A 19304-nucleotide genomic window follows, 5' to 3' on the forward strand; every position below is an offset into this window, starting at 1 on the left:
ACTCTTTGCAACCCCATGAACCACAGCACGCCAGTCCTCCCTGTCCATCACCAACTCCTGTAGGTTACCCGGACTCATGTCCATCCAACCATCTCATCCTCTGTCATCTCCTTCTCCTCCTGCCTTCAATATGATTGAACATCAGGGTCTTTTCAAATGAGTCAGCTCTTCACATCAGGTGGTCAAAGTATTGGAGTTTCAGCTTCAACATCAGTCCTACCAATGAACACTCAGGACTGATTTCCTTTAGGGTGGACTGGTTGGATCTCCTTGCAGTCCAAGGGACTCTCAAGAGTCTTCTCCAACACCACAGTTCAAAAGCATCAATTCTTCTGCACTCAGCTTTCTTTATAGTCCAACTCTCACATCCATACATGACTACTGGAAAAACCATAGCCTTGACTAGACGGACCTTTGTTGGCAAAGTAATGTCTCTGCTTTTGAATATGCTGTCTAGGTTGGTCATAACTTTCCTTCTAAGGAGTAAGCATCTTTTAATTTCATGGCTGTAGTCACCATCTGCAGTGATTTTGGAGCCCAGAAAAATAAAGTCAGCCACTGTTTCCACTGTTTCCCCATCTACTTGCCATGAAGTGATGGGACTGGATGCCATGATCTTAGTTTTCTGAATGTTGAACTTTAAGCCAACTTTTTCACTCTCCTTTTTCACTTTCATCAAGAGACTCTTTAGTTCTTCTTCACTTTCTGTCATAAGGGTGGTGTCATCTGCATATCTGAGGTTATTGATATTTCTCCTGGAAATCTTGACTCCAGCTTGTGCTTCTTCCAGTCCAGTGTTTCTCATGATGTACTCTGCATATAAGTTAAATAAGCAGGGTGACAATACACAACCTTGACGTACTCCTTTTCCTATTTGGAACCAGTCTGTTGTTCCATGTCCAGTTCTAACTGTTGCTTCCTGACCTGCATACAGGTTTCTCAAAAGGCAGGTCAGGTGTAGCTAGGACATGGAAGCAACCCAGACATCCATCATCAGATGAATGGATAAGGACATATATACATACATACAATGGACTATTACTCAGCCATAAAAAAAGAATGTATCTGAGTCAGTTCTAATGAGGCGGATGAACCTAGAGCCTATTATATAGAGTGAAGTAATTCAGAAAGAGAAAGACAAATATAGTATATTAATGCATATATATGGAATCTAAAAAGATGGTACTGATGAACCTATTTACAGGGCAACAACATTGAAGCAGACGTGAACAGACTTATGGACATGGGAAGTGGGGCAAGGGGAGAAGGAGAGGGTGAGATGAATGTAGTGTGTATGGAAGCATACACACTACAATGTGTAAAATAGATAACCAATGGGAATTTGTTGTATGACTCAGGAAACTCAACCTGGGGCTCAGTAACAACCTAGATGGATAAGAAGAGGTGGGAGGCGGGAGGGAGTTTAAAGAGGGAGGGGTCACATGTATACCTACGGCTGACCCATGCTGACATACAGCAGAGGTCAATACAACATTGTGAGACAATTTTCCTTCAATTATAAATAAGCTTGGAGGAAAAAATGTATTCCTCTTGTTGGAATGCAGTGAGAAGTATAACGGCCTCGGTTCTGAGATATTTCTGCCAAAAATTTATAACCCGAATGCAACACTGTTCCTGGCTTGTACCCAATTATCTATTGTTAACAGCAGAAAATGACTGTTACTCATTATCCAATTATACAAAAGGTTAAGCTGCAACTTAGTGCAGATGCCCACTGACAGTGCACCCTGAGGGGAATTTAGGATGGAAAAAAAAAAACAAGATGAAGAACTCTGTGCTTTGGATAAACAGGCCCTTATATATTTAGATGAACATCTCAGAAAAAATTTCAATAACTACAGATGCTTGCCTCTTTCCAAAAACAGAAAAGTACTAAAAATATGAACTTGAGATATCTGTTCTTTGTGATTAGCAGTAATCTTTTACCAAGATGTATCCTTGACTACCTGTATTTCCTAGCTAAAAACCAAAAAAAAAGCACATAGGCTGGCTCCTTCTCTACCTCTTCAGAGCAGTTTCTCAGAGCTACTGAGAGGCTGTCTCCCAGACTGTAGTCCCCAGTAAGGTCCCTGAATAAAACTTAACTCATAACTTTTATGTTGTGTATTTTTCCATCAGTAAAAACTATACAGGACATAATTGGGAGAATTGGTGAAACTTGAATGGGATCTGTAAATTAGATAATAGTAATGCATTGGTATTTCCTAATTTTCATGGTTGTATTGTGGTTATGCGAGAGGTCTTTGTTTGCCTGAATTACACTTTAAGGGCTCCCTGGTGGTTCAGATCATAAAGAATCTTCCTGCAATACAGGAGACCTGGATTTAACCCCTGGGTCTGAAAGATCCCCTGGAGAAGGGAATGGCTAGCCACTCTGGTATTCTTGCCTGGAAAATCCCATGGACAGAGGAGCCTGGCTACAGTTCTTGGGGGTCTCAAAGAGTCAGACACGACTAAGTGACTAATATTTTCACTTTTCACTTTCACACTCTAAAGAAAGTGTCCCCAGCTCCCAGGCCACAGACCAGGTCAGTGGCCTATTAGCAACCAGGTCACACAGCAAGAGGTGAGAAGCAGGTAAGTGATCAAAATTTGTATTTACAGCCATTTGCCATCACTAGCATTGTCACCTAATCTCCCACCTCTTTGGAGCAGTTTCTCAGAGCTTTCTGAGATGCTGTCTCTCAGGCTGCAGTCCTGATTTTGCCCCAAATAAAATGTAACCTGCAAGTCTCACATTGTATAATTTTTAAAGTCAGTTGAAAATTTTGGAGATTTTAGATGGTCTGCAATTGACAGATTTCTCCTAAAGTTACTTGATCACTCTGCTGTCTATTCCATTCATTCTTAGTAATTTTTAAATTTCCATCTTTTTCCTGCTTTATTCTCAGAAGCGTACTGCTGAATCAAATGCAGACTCTATGGACATTCCCTCCCTTCTCTAAGAAGCAAGCTATCACACGTTTATAACATACCATTCTGTGAGCAAAAATACAGTTTTACAATCTCTCACTCTTTTAAGTATTTCTTCATTCTCAGAAGCATCCAAATCATTTCTCCACTGCTGCTGCCTCCTCCAGAATTAGTTAATTCATCAAGTATTTATTGAGAAAATACTATGAGCCATACCATTCTAGAACCTGGGAATGCAATCGAAAATAATGTCTCTGTTCTCATGGAATTTACAACCTACCAGTGGAGCAAAAAATAAAGGAACAACTCCTCCCACCTCCCATTTTTTGTTTTTCAGACAATGATATCTGCTTAGGAAACAATAACAGGAGTTCCCTGGTGGTCCAGTGGTTGAGAGTCTGCCTGCCAATGCAGGGAACCTGAGTTCAATCCCTGCTCCGGGAATATTCACATGCTGTAGGGCAACTAAGCCCAAGTGCCACAACTACTGAAGCCTGCGTGCCTAGAGCCTGTGTTCCAGGACAAGAGAAGCCACGGTAAGAAGAAGCCTGGGCACCATGGGGAGAATAGCCCCTACTCACCAGAACTAGAGGAAAGCCTGTGTGCAGCAATGAAGACCCAGCTCAGCCAAGAATTAATTAATTAATTTAATTAAAATTTAAACATTTTAAGAAAGAAAACAACAACAGATGATAAAAATGTCCCGGGAAGGTCCTTTCTAAGGTGAGGACATCTCATCAGAGCCAAAATGATGTGGAACTAGCCACGTGAGGATCTGGAAAAAAGGCAAATGCAGAAGTCTTGTAAAAGAAATCAAGCATATTTAAACTCCCTGTAATGTAAGTCCCAGGTAACCACGATTTCATCTATTGTGTGTGTGATTGTTGTCATTTCTGAGATTTAACTGCTTATCCCAAGACTAAGTTTGTCACATCACAGGAGTTCAAGGTATAGTTGTTATAGGAAAATGGACCCCTCCCAGTGCCTTAGAGTGTGCTCTTATCTAACACTTGGAAATGAATTGTCCAGGGAGACATATGTATGAGAAAGCAAGAGACGTTATTTGGAAGGAGCACCTGGGCAGAGTGCAGCAGGGTAAGGGAACCCAGGAGGACTGCTCTGCCACGTGGCTCACAGTCTCGGGTTTATGGTGATGGGATTAATTTCCAGGTTGTCTCTGGCCAATCGTTCTGACTCAGGGTCCTTACTGGTGGTACGCACATGGCTCAGCCAACCAGGAGGAATCCAAGAGGACAAATGGACTGGTGGTCTCCTGTCTCCTTTTGACCTTTCCGGAATTCTTCCCGTTGATGGTGGCTTGTTAGTTCCATGTTCCTTACCCGGACCTCCTGTTGTAAAATGACTCATGCACATGGCTACTGTGGTGCCTGACCAGGGTGGATGGTTTCAGTCAGAGGTTTCCCCTAAGATGTTTGTGGAAGAAATGAAAAGGAAACATGGAAGAAGGGCTGGGAACCTGGAGCAAGTAAGAGATGTGCAAGGCTGCGACCGAAGGAAACAGAAGTCTGAAATCACAGAGCTTTGAGCACCAGGAAAAGGGTTGACAATTATTCTAAGTGCAATGGGAAGCCTTTGCAGGCTTTTCCTCTGGAGAGGACTTCTTATTTACATTTGAAAAGATCATTCTCTCAACAGCAGCCTGTGTGGCAAGGCTTCCTCTTTGAGCCTGACCTCCCAGCAAGAGGTCAGAGGACTCTGAATTTGTGAGGTGTAGTTAGTGCTTGCAAAGCCTTGCTCTCACAGGAGGTCAGCTGTGACCCCCTTGTCCTTCAGTCCATCTCCACCCGGCCACCACCTTCTGAAGATTTAGAGTTTCCAGGCCTGAACTGACTTGAGCTTTTCAATGATACAAAAACCTTTCTTTCCATCTTCTTTTCCTCAGAAGTTTGATCTGATGCTGCTTCCTCTAACATCCCACTTCCTTTCTCTCTGTTCTTTTGAAGCAAGCTGACTGCTGAGCTGTGAAAGGTGAAGCCAACTGCTCACACTAACCCTGCTAATTTTACTCCCTGTAGAACCAACACAGCAGATCACAGTACCTCCCTTTCCTTTCCTACTCACTTTTGTTTTGACTATAAAATAAAGTGCGTCCTTTAAGTTGATTTCATTCTCCCTGAGTTTCTGATCTAAAAAATCCAACACTTCTGACCACACGTGAAATTCTGAAGCCCCCTCACCCTTCACTGTCACCCACATTCTGTTGCAGGAAGGGGGACTCTTTCCGGGGCCCAAGAGTGGGCGCTTGTCTAACACTCAGAAATGAATTGTCCATGAAGACACTCACTCTCACAATGCAAGAGATTTTATTCGGAAGGGGCACCTGGGCAGAGTGCAGGAGGGTAAGGGAACCTAGGAGGACTACTCTGCCACATGGCTCGCAGTCTCGGGTTTATGGTGATGGGATTCGTTTCTGGGTTTTCTCTGGATGGTCGTTCTGACTGCACATGGAGTCTCCTTTTGACCTTTCCTGAACTCTCCCAGTTTGTGGTGGCTTGTTAGTTCTGTGTTCCTTACTGGGACCTCCTGTGGTAAAATAACTCACACAAATGGTTACTATGGTGATTGGCCTGGGTGGGCGGTTTCAGTCAGTGTGTTTTCCCTAACAATTCCACTGCAGAGCAAACCTATTCCCTATAGCCACAAGCATCTGAAGCAAAGATCTTTTAAAGGTTCTCCTTTTTCCTTAAGTTTGTGATAATTCCCTTTTTTTTTTCCCCCTCCACCACAAGCTGACAAGCTGTTCACAGAGTCAGAGTCTTCCTTCTTCTATATTTATTCAATGGTGAATCCCTTCAACCTATTGGATCTCTAATCCAGACCCTGGGCTTTGAAATCCAATTAGAAACTGAGCAGGACCCTATGAAGCTCCTGGTCTTTAAAACAGGAAGTGGCAACCCACTCCAGTATTCTTGCCTAGAGAATCCTGTGGACAGAGGAGCCTGGTGGGCTGCTGTCCATGGGGTAGCACAGAGTCGGACACGACTGAAGTGACTTAGCATGCATGCAATCAGGGAAGGGGAAGGCAGAGACAGCAAGGAGCAGCCAAGAAGCAATCGTGCTGTCTTGGGTCAGAGTCCAGGTTCTGCCTTGAAGGATACATGTAACAGTATCTTTGAGCTCTCTGTTGGCTTCCGTGATAGCTCAGCTGGTAAAGAATCCACCTGCAATGCAGGAGACTCCAGTTTTGTTGCAGGAAAGGGGACCCCTTCTAGGGCCCAAAACTGGGCTCTTGTCTAACACTCGGAAATGAATTGTCCGATGAGACACATGTGCTGACAAAGCGAGAGATTTTATTGGGAAAGGGCACCCAGGTGGAGAGCAGTAGGGTAAGGGAACCCAGGAGAACTGCTCTGCCGTGTGGCTCACAGTCTCGGGTTTTATGGTGATGGGATTAGTTTCTGGGTGGTCTTTGGCCAATCATTCTAATTCAGAATGTTTCCTGGTAGTGCACGCATGGCTCAGCCAAGATGGATGCTAGCAAGAGGGATCCTGGGAAGTGGATGGACACACGGTGTCTCCTTTCAACCTGTCTGGAACTCTTCCGGTTGGTGGTGGCTTATTAGTTCCATATTCCTTATCAGGATCTCCTGTCATAAAACAACTCATGCAAATGGTTACTATGGTGCCTGGCCAGGGTGAGCAGTTTCAATCAGTGTGTTTCCCCTAAGAGTTTGATTCCTGGGTCAGGAAGATCTGCTGGAGAAGGGATGGGCTACCCACTCCAGTATTCTTGGGCTTCCTTTGTAGCTTAGCTGGTAAAGAATCTTCCTGCAATGCAGGAGACCTGGGTTGGATCCCTAGGTTGGGAAGATCCCCTGGAGAAGGGAAAGGCTATGCACTCCAGTATTCTGGCCTGGAGAATTCCATAGACAGTGTAGTCCATGGGGTTGCAAATAGTCGGACACGACCAAGTGACTTCACTTTACTTCACTTGTGCTCTCTTAGAACTAAAACCACCAATAAATGGAATATGTTAGCATTATTCATTCTAGAAAAAGTCAGAGTTTGATAACTTCGAGGAGTTCATCAAGAGACCACCTGAAGCCAGATTTTAGATTTTATATACCCTAATCCTTATCGGCAACTCTGCACCTGAACTATTGCTATAAAACTCCTCACCAAGTCTGCATGAGTTAGGACACGCAGTTTTAAGGAGCACAGCCCACCATGTTCCTCTTTGCCTGAAAAAGCAATAAAGCTATTCTTTTCTACCTCACCCAAAACTCTGTCTCTGAGATTTAATTCAGTGTTGGACTACAGAGGCCAGATTCGACTATAACCCTGTCCCAAAAGTTCACAGACCCTCTCTGCTGTCTTGTGAGAGGTTTTCCATTATTCTGCTCAAGCCTGAAGTCTGCTCAGCCCCACTTCCTACTCTTTGTATATTGTTCATTCATTGTCATGTCCGACTCTCAGAGACCCCATGGATTGCAGCACTCAAGGTTTCCCTGTCCTTCACTATCTCCCTGAGTTTGCTCAAACTCATGTCATTGAGTCAGTGATACCATCCAACCACCTCATCCTCTGTAACCCCCTTCTCCTCCTGCCTTCAATCTTTCCCTTTTCAGAGTCTTTTCCAATGAGTCAGTTCTTTACATCAGTTGGCCAAAGTATTGGAGCTTCAGCTTCAGCATCAGTCCTTCCAGTGAATATTCAGGGTTGATTTCCTTTAGGACTGACTGGTTTGATCTCCTGTAGATCTGATTATAGGTGTGGAACCACAAAATATACAGCTATCAAAAGAGGAGCTTCTGTCTGTCTTCATGCTCCTGTTAGAGCTCTGAAAGGACAATCTCATCTCTTTCCCTGTGTGCTCTAAAGGAATTGAGCAATAAACATAGGACTCAGGAAGGATCACAACATCAGCCCTGTGGCTGGTGTTAGGGAAGGGAAACAGTTCCCTCTACCCTTTTAAGTTCTTCTGGCTGGTCTAAAAATTAAATTGGCATGAGACAAATTAACAGGAGAAAACCAAATTTAATTGTGTATTAATAAAGGTCCCATAAGAAAAATGAGGCACAAGGATTAGTTAGGGAATTGTGGCTTATAAGCCACTGAAAGAAGGAGAATGGGGTAGGAATTTGAGCCTTCAAAGGGGAAAAAGATATTTCACATAGAGATAGAAAAACAAGTGTTTGCTATGCCATACAGAGACAATGGGACACAATGAGGGCTTTGGTCTCCAAGCCCTGCCAAGTTCCCCCTACTGAAACAGAAGGGAAGGGGGCAGCACACAATTAAAAGAATGATATAACTTTATGTCATGAGGACATGACATAAACTAATTAGAACCAAATAGGTCCAAGATGGTGGATGAGTCAACTTCCAGTAGACCTTGAGCCTCAGCATACATTAATTGTAACACGTCAACAAGCTAAGGGACACACTTACCAGCATCATGATGGTTCTGAGGCTCACCATCAAAGATCAAAAAGTAGGCAGGGGCTCAATTCCTAGAAACTTTTGCCCTTCCTGAAATAGTTGACATAATCCTCTCACTCATAAGCCTATGAGATAACCAAGCCCATGAAAACTAATCACACCATATTTCAGGCCCTTTTGCCTCCTGAGATGGCCCACACTCTGTGGAGATTGTTTCTCTCTAAATAAATCCATTTCTTACCTATCACTTTGTTTCTCGCTGAATTCTTTCTGTTCTGAGGCACAAAAGAACCTGAGCCTCAGTAAGTTCAGAGCGAGTGATTCTAATGAAAAGACCATGGGTTCAAGTCCCAATCTAAGATGATGATTTTGGCCATTTTGGAAAGTTACTAAATTTTTCAAGTTTTTCCTATGTATAAATTAAGTTTTTGTTTTATTTTCTCCTGTTAATTTGTCTAATGTCAATTTAATTCTTAGGCCAACGAAACAGCCTAGAGGCATGGAGGAAAAAAATCTTCCTTCTTAACACAATATGAAAGATAGGTTTGAAGAAATAAAAGCTCAAAATGTAAGGATGAAGGACACACATAAAAGTAAGCTGGGTGATAATAAACAGAAGAAAAAATAATGGAAATTTCACATAATAAAAACTGGTGATCCTGAAGAAAAAATAGAACAAATTAAACAAAAAAAAAGAACAAAAACATCTTTTTCAGTTTTTGAATATTCAAATTGAAAGGATTAAAGAATTAAAGATAATTCTAATATTTAATGACCACATCCTGATGGTGGAAGCAGAATGCCAGAAAAATTCTATTCCCCTATTCTTTAGATAATTTAATAAGACACAATAAATGGGATTGGTGTTCCTATAAAAAGGAAATGAAAATATTGGCAGGACGACAGTTAAACACACTCAGTCTTTTAGGAGAAAAGCCAGCCCACTTGCTCTTAAACTATGATTAAAATTCAGTGGTCTCAACCTCCCCTGAAAGCTGGAATTACTTGAAGAGCTTTAATAAACACTGATGTTTGGGTCCCACATCCGCCTCCCAATTCAGGTTTAATTAGCTTGGGGTATGGCTTGGTAATTCTAATGTGGAACCATGTTTAAGACCCTCTTCTCAGCACTATCCCATGTGCTGATAGAAAAAGAGTGGTGAAAGGAGAAGGAAATACACTCCCCCAGGGCACAAGGGGTCAGTGAAACATCAGAGCCAGAAACAGGGAAACGTAAGGTGTAATCCTCAGAAGGCATCTTCAGGATTAGCGAAAGGGCCTCAGGGCCATAGGTGGCATTTGACTCACATGTCACCATGGTTTTTTTTTTTACTTGAGCACCTGCCAGTTAAGGATGTTAGGACTGAAGTTCCCACAGCATAGACACTGCTAATCTCTTCTGGCAACAGCACAAAGTCTTACATGTTCATATCTCCAATGTCTCCCACCAAACACTGGTTTTTATCAAAGCCCCCAGTGAACACAGACTGCTCCTTCCCCAGGATGATGCTGGCCTTTGCCCCGAAAAAGGTTCCCTCCTCCAGACTCCTCCTCACAATGGGCTTCCCATCCACCCAGAGCCCTGTGATCTCAGAGGCAAATTCCCAGATCATACGGAAGTGCTTTGGTGCAGGAGAACCCTCAGGAGACTTGAAAAAGATGTCAGCTCCACCCATGATACACTGTACCTACCAGTCCCTCATTATGTTGAAGAAGAGAATCTCATTATGCTGTTTTCTTGTGGTGTAAGGGAAGAGGCTATAGTTGAAGGTCAGGTCAGTAGAGATGTGCAGGCACACATGAAGGCCTGGGGTGGTTTAGTTAAGTGTGCAGTCAGCGTCACGTAGGAATTATCCAACGCTTTGGGGAACACAAAGTCCTTTGTGTGCATATCTGTAAGGGTGAAAAGACAGAGAAGGGAAATGTCAACAGTGGAGCTTTGTTAAAAATCAAAATTCAACTGAGTAAATCTAAAGATATAATTGTCATTATTCAGTGATTCATGAACTGGGCAACATCCTATCTAGCAGGTAGAAAGGAATTTCAAAGAGCTGTACAAAATTAAAGACTTTTATAGACAGAAGAGAATAGGAAGAGAACTTTTTAGCAAAGAGTGGGTTATTTCAGTGGGCTATTTAGCAAAGACCTATGACAAGGTCACCATCCTATGGGGGGAAAATGGCATCTTATTGGGTAGATTACCTCATTAGAGAGGCCAGGTAATTCCAGACTGACAAGGTAAATGTCACATTCCTGGGAGAGGCTGAAATTACAATTAGAATAGTTATTGCAGTTTGACTTGCTAACATGGGGCTTAACACAGGTGACTCCATTTCCAAACAGCTGTCTCTCTCTCTCTTTTTTTCTTAACAGTTCTGCCCTTTTGATCAGGCTGAGATGTCTCCAGCTGATATGCAGGACCAGAAGTCAAATGGAGCCTTCTGTGACTACGAGATGTGTACCTAAGGTTCAAGTCCCTGGATTTTGGCTGCCATTCAGGTAGGGAGAAGGATCATGAGTCCCTTCCGAAGAGATTCAAGGGCAATCTTTTTTCTCAGTGATTCCAAATCAGAATGGGAGAGAGCGGAAACATTTCTTTGGAGATTTATAACCAAATTCATTAGGAAAATAGAAGAATTCAGGACCCAGTCCAACTTGTAGATATATAACAAAATCTCAAATATAATCAACAGGATTAGAACTTAATATCTACAGATGTGCACACATAACTTTTTTCTCTGTAATCATTCCCATTTTTATTTTATAATCATTTTATAATCACCCCCATTTTTAAAAATCAAAGATAACCAGAGTGCAACTAATTTATTTGCACTAAATTTGGCCTTTGTTGTTGTTGTTGTTGTTGTTGTTCAGTCACTAAGTCATGTCCAACTTTCTGAGACCCCATGGACTGCAGCACACCAGGCTTCCCTATCCATCACTATCTCCTGGAATTTGCTCAAACACATGTCCATTGAGTCAGTGATGCCATCTTACCATCACATCCTCTCTCCCCTGCTTCTCCTCCTGTCCTCAGTCTTTCCTGATTATTTACATAAATGCAGCAAGATAGTGATTGACCATGCAAGCTCTTTTGAAGACTGCCCTGTTGAAACCTTGTAAGTAAAATACCAGGCCATTTTCCCAAGGGACTTTATTGACTCCAGAGAGTAAACCTTAATTCCTTAAAACTGATGGTTATCTAAATAGCAAAAGCAATCTTGAGAAAGAACAGTGGAGCTGGAGGAATCAATCTCCCTGCCTTCAGACTATACTACAAAGCTACAGCCATCAAGAAAGTATGATAGTGGCACAAAAATAGAAATATAGATCAATGGAACAAGATAGAAAGTCCAGAGATACATTCATGCATCTATAGGAACCTTAGCTTTGACAAAGGAGGCAAAAATATACAATGGAGAAAAGATAGTCTCTTCAATAAGTGGTGCTGGGAAAACTGGTCAGCTATGTATAAAATAATGAAATTAGAACACTGCCTACCTCTACACATAAAAACTAATCTCAAAATGGATTAAAGACTTAAATGTAATGCCGGAAACTATAAAACTATTAGAGGAAAACATAGACAGAACACTCTTTGACATAAATCACAGCAAGATCTCCTATTACCCACCTCCTAGAAAATCCCATGGGCAGAGGAGCCTGGTAGGCTGCAGTCCATGGGGTGGCTAGGAGTTGGACACTACTGAGCGACTTCACTTTCACATTTCACTTTCATGCATTGGAGAAGGAAATGGCAACCCACTCCAGTATTCTTGCCTGGAGAATCCCAGGGACAGAGGAGCCTAGTGGGCTGCCGTCTATGGGGTCGCACAGAGTCGGACACGACTGAAGTGACTTAGCAGCAGCAGCAGAGTAATGGAAATAAAAATAAACAAATGGGACCTAACTTAACCCCAAAACTTGCACAATGAAGGAAACTATAAGAAAAGTGAAAAGACAAATTTTAGAGTGGGAGAAAATGACAGCAAAGGAAACAACTGACAAAGGATTAACCCTCAAAATATACAAGCAGCTCATGGAGCTCAATACCAGAAAAACAAACAACCCTGTCGAAAAGTGGGAAGATGACCTAAACAGACATTTCTCCAAAGAAGACATACAGATGGCTAAGATATACACACACGACTGAGCGACTGAACTGAACTGAACTGAATATACACATGAAAAGATATTCAACATCACTCATTATTAGTGATATGCAAATCAAAACTACAATGAGGTATCATCTCACACTGGTCAGAATGTCCATCATCAAAAAGTTTACAAACAATAAACGCTGGAGAGGATGTGGAGTAAAAGGAACCCTGTTGTGCCATTAGTGGGAATGCAAATTGATACAGCCACTATAGAGAACACTATGGAGATTCCTTAAAAAACTAGGAATAAAACTACCATATGACCCCAAACTCCCACTACTGGGCAGATGGTGTCTGCAACACCATAATTGAAAAAGACACATGTACCACAATGTTCATTGCGATACTGTTTACAATAGCTAAGACATGAAAGCAACCTATATGTCCATCAACAGATGACTGGATAAAGAAGTTATGGTGCGTATGCACAATGGATTATTACTCAGCTATAAAAGGAAGCATTTGAGTCAGTTCTAATGAGGGAGATGAGTCTGGAGCCTATTATACAGAGTGAAGTAAGTCAGAAAGAGAAAGACAAATATATTAACACATATTTACAGAATCTACAAAGATAATACTGATGATCCTGCTTGCAGGGCAGCAAAGGAAACACAGACATAAAGAACAGAATTTTGGACACAGTGAGGAAGCAAAGGGTGGGGTGATTTGAGAAAGTAGCATTGAAACATATACATTACTATATGTAAAATAGATATCCAGTGGGAATTTGCTATATGACACAGGGAACCCAACGCTGGTGCTAGAGGGGTGGGATGGGGAGGGAGGTTTAAGAAGGAGGGGACATATGTGTAGTTACAACTGATTCATGTTGATGTATAGCGGAAACTATCACATCATTGTGAATTAATTATCCTCTAATTAAAAATAAAAATTTAAAAGGAATGGTCATATCCGAGTCTATGCACATCTCCCTCAAATATGACGTTTCAGCTAAAACCTTGGAATATAACCCGTATTTGTAATTGTGTACTGTTAGAAGGAGAACAGATTCTTACTGAATTTATGTAAATGACTAACCCTAATACCATGAAAAGAATATTCAAGAGTTTTGGGGAGGGATCAGGTAGAGACAAAAAGTAAATGTTTCATCTTTGTTTACAAAGGTATACTTTGCCAAATTGCTTTAAGTCATAGACAACTTAAGAAAAAAGATTTTCTGAAATTTGGAAAGAAAAATATTAAGGAACCAGCAATATTTCAAACAAAAAAATTATAATCTTCCTCCTTAATTCATTCAGTTTAGTTCAGTCACTCAGTTGTGTCCGACTCTTTGCGACCCCATGAATCGCAGCACGCCGGGCCTCCCTGTCCATCAACAACTCCCAGAGTTCACTCAGATTCACATTCGTTGAGTCAGTGATGCCATCCAGCCATCTCATCCTCTGTCGTCCCCTTCTCCTCCTGCCTCAATCCCTCCCAGCATCAGGATCTTTTCCAATGAGTTAACTCTTTGCATGAGGTGGCCAAAGTATTGGAGTTTTAGCCTCAGTATCATTCCTTCCAAAGAATACCCAGGACTGATCTCCTTTAGAATGGACTGGTTGGATCTCCTTGCAGTCCAAGAGACTCTCAAGAGTCTTCTCCAACACCACGGTTCAAAAGCATCAATTCTTCGGTGCTCAGCCTTCTTCACCGTCCAACTCTCACATCCATACATGACTACTGGAAAAACCATAGCCTTGACTAGACGGACCTTTGTTGGCAAAGTAATGCCTCTGCTTTTTAATATGCTATCTAGGTCGGAGAAGACAATGGCACCCCGCTCCAGTACTCTTGCCTGGAAAATCCCATGGACAGAGGAGCCTGGTGGGCTGCAGTCCATGGGGTCGCGAAGAGTCGGACACGACTGAGCGACTTCACTTTTACTTTTCACTTTCATGCATTGGAGAAGGAAATGGCAACCCACTCCAGTGTTCTTACCTGGAGAATCCCAGGACCGGGGAGCCTGGTGGGCTGCCGTCTCTGAGGTCACACAGAGTTGGACATGACTGAAGCGACTTAGCAGCAGCAGCAGGTTGGTCATAACTTTCCTTCCAAGGAGTAAACGTCTTTTAATTTCATGGCTGCAATCACCATCTGCAGTGATTTTGGAGCCCAAAAAAATAAAGTCTGACACTGTTTCCCCTGTTTCCCCATCTATTTCCCATGAATTCATTCAGTCCTATGTAATTAATATTTGTTTGCTCAAATCCAGCTTTTCCATCAGTTCTGTAAAATTTTACTCAAATCAGTTTTATGATCTTAAAGCTAACAGAAACCTGTACTTGTCAAAGCCCTTTCCACTAATCTTCTTGAAGATGAAGCACATTTGAGGAAACACTTTTGCAAAAGCATCTGAGTAAAACAATAACTGTCTGTAAATGACAAAAAAAAACTTTAAAATGCCCATCATTAAAAATCTGTTGAGAGCTCATTTTAACGGCATTGACAAGGAAATTTGCATATTTCTGTGACACAGAATGTTTTAAGATAACTGGAGTTATGACTGATAATCATACCAGGATATGTCAGATTTCTAGGAATTTATCACAATTTTACAAAATTTATAACTTATACAAATACAGCATAAAGAAGGCTTAGTACTACTTCTTATTTGACAATGCTTCCAATATGATTTAATATATCAAATAAACCAAATTGTTTAACATTTCCTTTTATACAAAGAGAGAACAAGGCTTTTAAAATTTTGCAGGGGACCTGTAATAAACCCAAAGTTAGTTTGAGGTCAAAATGACTTCATTTAGAATTTACCCTGGGGGAAGCTTGTCAAAGAAATCAAAAGATTTTAAAGTCCTTGGTCAAGCAGGATCATAGATCACTGTGAAAAACTACTGTTATCCATTTAACAATAATAGCAATTAAAGACTTCAAAGGCAAATGCAGGAAGTTAAGTAATGGTAAAGAAAACCGTAGCTCTTTTATTAAAGAAGACTCGCTTTCTTAACTAATCAAAAGACCCGATAAAGATAGCACAGGAAATTATTCTGATAAGACACAAAATCGTTCTTTTCGAAGCAAATTACTTAAAAGGTCAAAAAAGAAAACTTTTACAATCTCTTATCAAGAGCGGAACAACAGTTCAATAAAACCTTATTGTTCTCACAGAGGGGAAAAGCACATTCTAACTTTATAACTGCTTCCTTTTGATATTAAAATTTATTCACTAGAATTCATTTCCACCTTAGCCAGTCTTCAGTTCAGTTCAGTCGCTCAGTCGTGTCCGACTCTTTGCGACCCCATGAATCGCAGCACGCCAGGCCTCCCTGTCCATCACCAACTCCCGGAGTTCACTCAGACTCACATCCATCAAGTCCGTGATGACATCCAGCCATCTCATCCTCTGTTGTCCCCTTCTCCTCCTGCCCCCAATCCCTCCCACCATCACAGTCTTTTCCAATGAGTCAACTCTTGGCATGAGGTGGCCAAAGTACTGGAGTTTCAGCTTTAGCATCATTCCTTCCAAAGAACAACCAGGGCTGATCTCCTTCAGAATGGACTGGTTGGATCTCCTTGCAGTCCAAGGGACTCTCAAGAGTCTTCTCCAACACCACAGTTCAAAAGCACCAATTCTTCGGCCCTCAGCCTTCTTCACAGTCCAACTCTCACATCCATACATGACTACTGGAAAAACCATAGCCTTGCTTAGACGGACCTTAGTCAGCAAAGAAATGTCTCTGCTTTTGAATATGCTATCTAGGTTGGTCATAATTTTTCTACCAAGGAGTAAGCATCTTTTAATTTCATGGCTGCAATCACCATCTGTAGTGATTTTGGAGCCCCCAAAAATAAAGTCTGACACTGTTTCCACTGTTTCCTCATCTATTTCCCATGAAGTGATGGGACCAGATGCCATGAGCTTCGTTTTCTGAATGTTGAGCTTTAGGCCAACTTTTTAACTCTCCCCTTTCACTTTCATCAAGAGGCTTTTTAGTTTCTCTTCACTTTCTGCCATAAGGGTGGTGTCATCTGCATATCTGAGGTTATTGGTATTTCTCCCAGCAATCTTGATTTCAGCTTGTGTTTCTTCCAGTTCAGCATTTCTCATGATGTACTCTGCATAGAAGTTAAATAAGCAGGATGACAATATGCAGCCTTGATGTACTCCTTTTCCTATTGGGAACCAGTCTGTTGTTCCATGTCCAGTTCTAACTGTTGCTTCCTGACCTGCATACAGATTTCTTGAGAGGTAGGTCAGGTGGTCTGGGATTCCCATCTCTTTCAGAATTTTCCACAGTTTATTGTGATCCACACAGTCAAAGGCTTTGGCATAGTCAATAGAGCAGAAATAGATGTTTTTCTGGAACTCTCTTGCTTTTTCCATGATCGAGTGGATGTTGGCAATTTGATCTCTGGTTCCTCTGCCTTTTCTAAAACCAGCTTGAACATCAGGAAGTTCATGGTTCACATATTCCTGAAGCCTGGCTTGGAGAATTTTGAGCATTAATTTACTAGCATGTGAGATGAGTGCAATTGTGTGGTAGTTTGAGCATTCTTTGGCATTGCCTTTCTTTGGGATTGGAATGAAAACTGACCTTTTCCAGTCCTGTGGCCACTGCTGAGTTTTCCAGATTTGCTGGCATATTGAGTGCAGCACTTTCACAGCATCCTCTTTCAGGATTTGAAATAGCTCAACTGGAATTCCATCACCTCCACTAGCTTTGTTCATAGTGATGCTTTCCAAGGCCCACTTGACTTCACATTCCAGGATGTCTGGCTCTAGATGAGTGATCACACCATCATGATTATCTGAGTCGTGAAGATCTTTTTTGTACAGTTCTTCTGTGTATTCTGGCCACCTCTTCTTAATATCTTCTGCTTCTTTTAGCCAGTCTTAACCATGCATAAAAACCCTTACCAGATTCCTTTTCCACAAACCTTATACAACTTTCTTCTTCATTTATTTTTATTTTTCTTAAGATTTATTTGCTTATTTATTTGGCTGCACCAGGTCTTAGCTGTAGATTTCAGACCTTCAATCTTCACTGTGGCTGTGGGATCTAGTTCCCTGACCAGCGATTAAACCTGGGCCACCTGTATTGGGAGGGCAGAGGCACTCTGACAGCTTTTAACTGCCTGCGCCATGGTGACCAATTATGTGGTTTTTTCTTTTTTGCTTTCATGATTCTCATTAGCAATAGCCTTTACTTTACTAAACCCAGTACAGCTTAAGTCAAACTCAGTACAATCTGAAACCCAGTCTAATTTTTCAGCGGGACCTAGTCCTGCTCCAGCTGTTCACCTGATGTGGAATTTGTGGGGTGGATAAAGAACTGAACCAGCAGGTCCCCAACTATCAATTGCAGACTAAGGTTCCACACAGTGGAGAACTTCAGACTAAGTCATCGATTATTCCCAGCATGGAATCTGAGGACAGAAACAAGGGGAACTGACTAGCAAGCCAATTAGACCAGGAGCTTGATACAAAGAGAGCAGAGCTCAGAACATAGAGCAACTTGCCCAGAGCCCCGCTGAAGATGACCGAACCAAAAAACCTCCGAGGAGACCACACCCATGTCTCTTGTTTTAAAAACTCTTGAAAGAAAACTTTGAAGTCTGTCACTGCCTCCAAATCTGCTAAATTAACTGAGTAAATGGAAAGATCTAATTGGCTTTAATTCAATGATTCATGAAGCAGGCAACCTCCCATCTAACAGAAAGGAATTTCGAAGAGCTTATCCAAATAAAAGCCTTTTATAGGAAGAAAGCAGTAAGAAGCAGAAGCTTCTAGCAAAGGGCGGATTATTTCAGGCAAGGTCACCTTCCTATGGGGGAAGGAAAGGGTTTTATTGGGTGGGTTACCTCATTAATCCTGATCATGTAATTTCAGATTGACTGGTGAAAGGTCACATTTTGGGGAGAGGCTGAAGCTGCAGTTAGGTTAGGTATTAGGTCTTGGTTTGCTGACTTGGGAGTTAACACAACTGACTTCATCTTGGGCCTGTTGTCTCTTTTCTATCTTTGTTAGGCCACAAAGATGCATTCTTTTACTATGTACAAGAGATTGGACTTAAAAACTGCAGACTGCCTTCTTTGCTCCCCAATGCTGGCTATTTTCCCTAACTTGGCTTTGCACAGACAGCCTTGATACAAAAGCCCAGCTACCACCTGAAGCAGCACCTACCTACCTGAGAAAAAACACTAAAGAGGCTAATGATGACCAGGAAACATGGTGACAACTTCTCCGTGTTCCTTCCTGCAGTCACTGTACCCAGAATCTGGGTTATCCTCCTGGAAAGAGCAGTATCAGTTGGGCTGTCTGGGGCTTGGGTGTCTGAGATCCCTCCGACTCAAGACTGCCCCCTTTGACTTTATATGTGCAATAGTCAGATTGTCTTAGCTGATGGGTAAATGATTTCCCAAAACTGCTCCTTAGAACCATAAATCAAAGCTCTAAGAGCAAAAATACCAATACAAATCACAAAACGGGAGACCAACATGGGTTATTTATTAGCGACTCCATGTTGCCTACTGGAGCTCCAATAGCTCTGCATTGCAGTGTTTCGTGAATTAAAACAGTCACATCTTGTGAATCTATTCTGGAGAAATGTTGCTGAAAATTTGGGGATGGAGGAGATCTTTTACTCACAGAGGCGACCATAACACCACTTAGGATCATGAAAAATTAGAAAACTAAGGCATGTTTAAGGAAACTGCACACATCTATAATCACTAAATAGAATGAATAATTGTTTAAAGTATTGGTTGTGAAGTTTATCCTGCTACTACAAGTTGCTTCAGTTGTGTCCGACTCTGTGTGACCCCATAGACGGCAGCCCACCAGGCTCC

General features: G+C 41.8%; 1 long non-coding RNA gene across 2 annotated transcripts; it reads right to left on the reverse strand.

The window, feature by feature from the left end:
• On the reverse strand, window positions 3563-11216 carry LOC102172310. Of its 2 annotated transcripts, none has more exons than XR_001297468.2 (3): window positions 10540-11216; window positions 10030-10230; window positions 3563-3709 (listed from the first exon to the last, which is right to left on the reverse strand). It is a non-coding gene; the product is annotated as an uncharacterized LOC102172310 (long non-coding RNA). The 2 variants fall into 2 exon arrangements; XR_001297469.2 differs by lacking the exon at window positions 3563-3709 and adding an exon at window positions 3718-4358.

The sequence above is a fragment of the Capra hircus genome, chromosome 3 (genome assembly GCF_001704415.2).
Source record: "Capra hircus breed San Clemente chromosome 3, ASM170441v1, whole genome shotgun sequence".
Lineage (NCBI taxonomy): Eukaryota > Metazoa > Chordata > Mammalia > Artiodactyla > Bovidae > Capra > Capra hircus.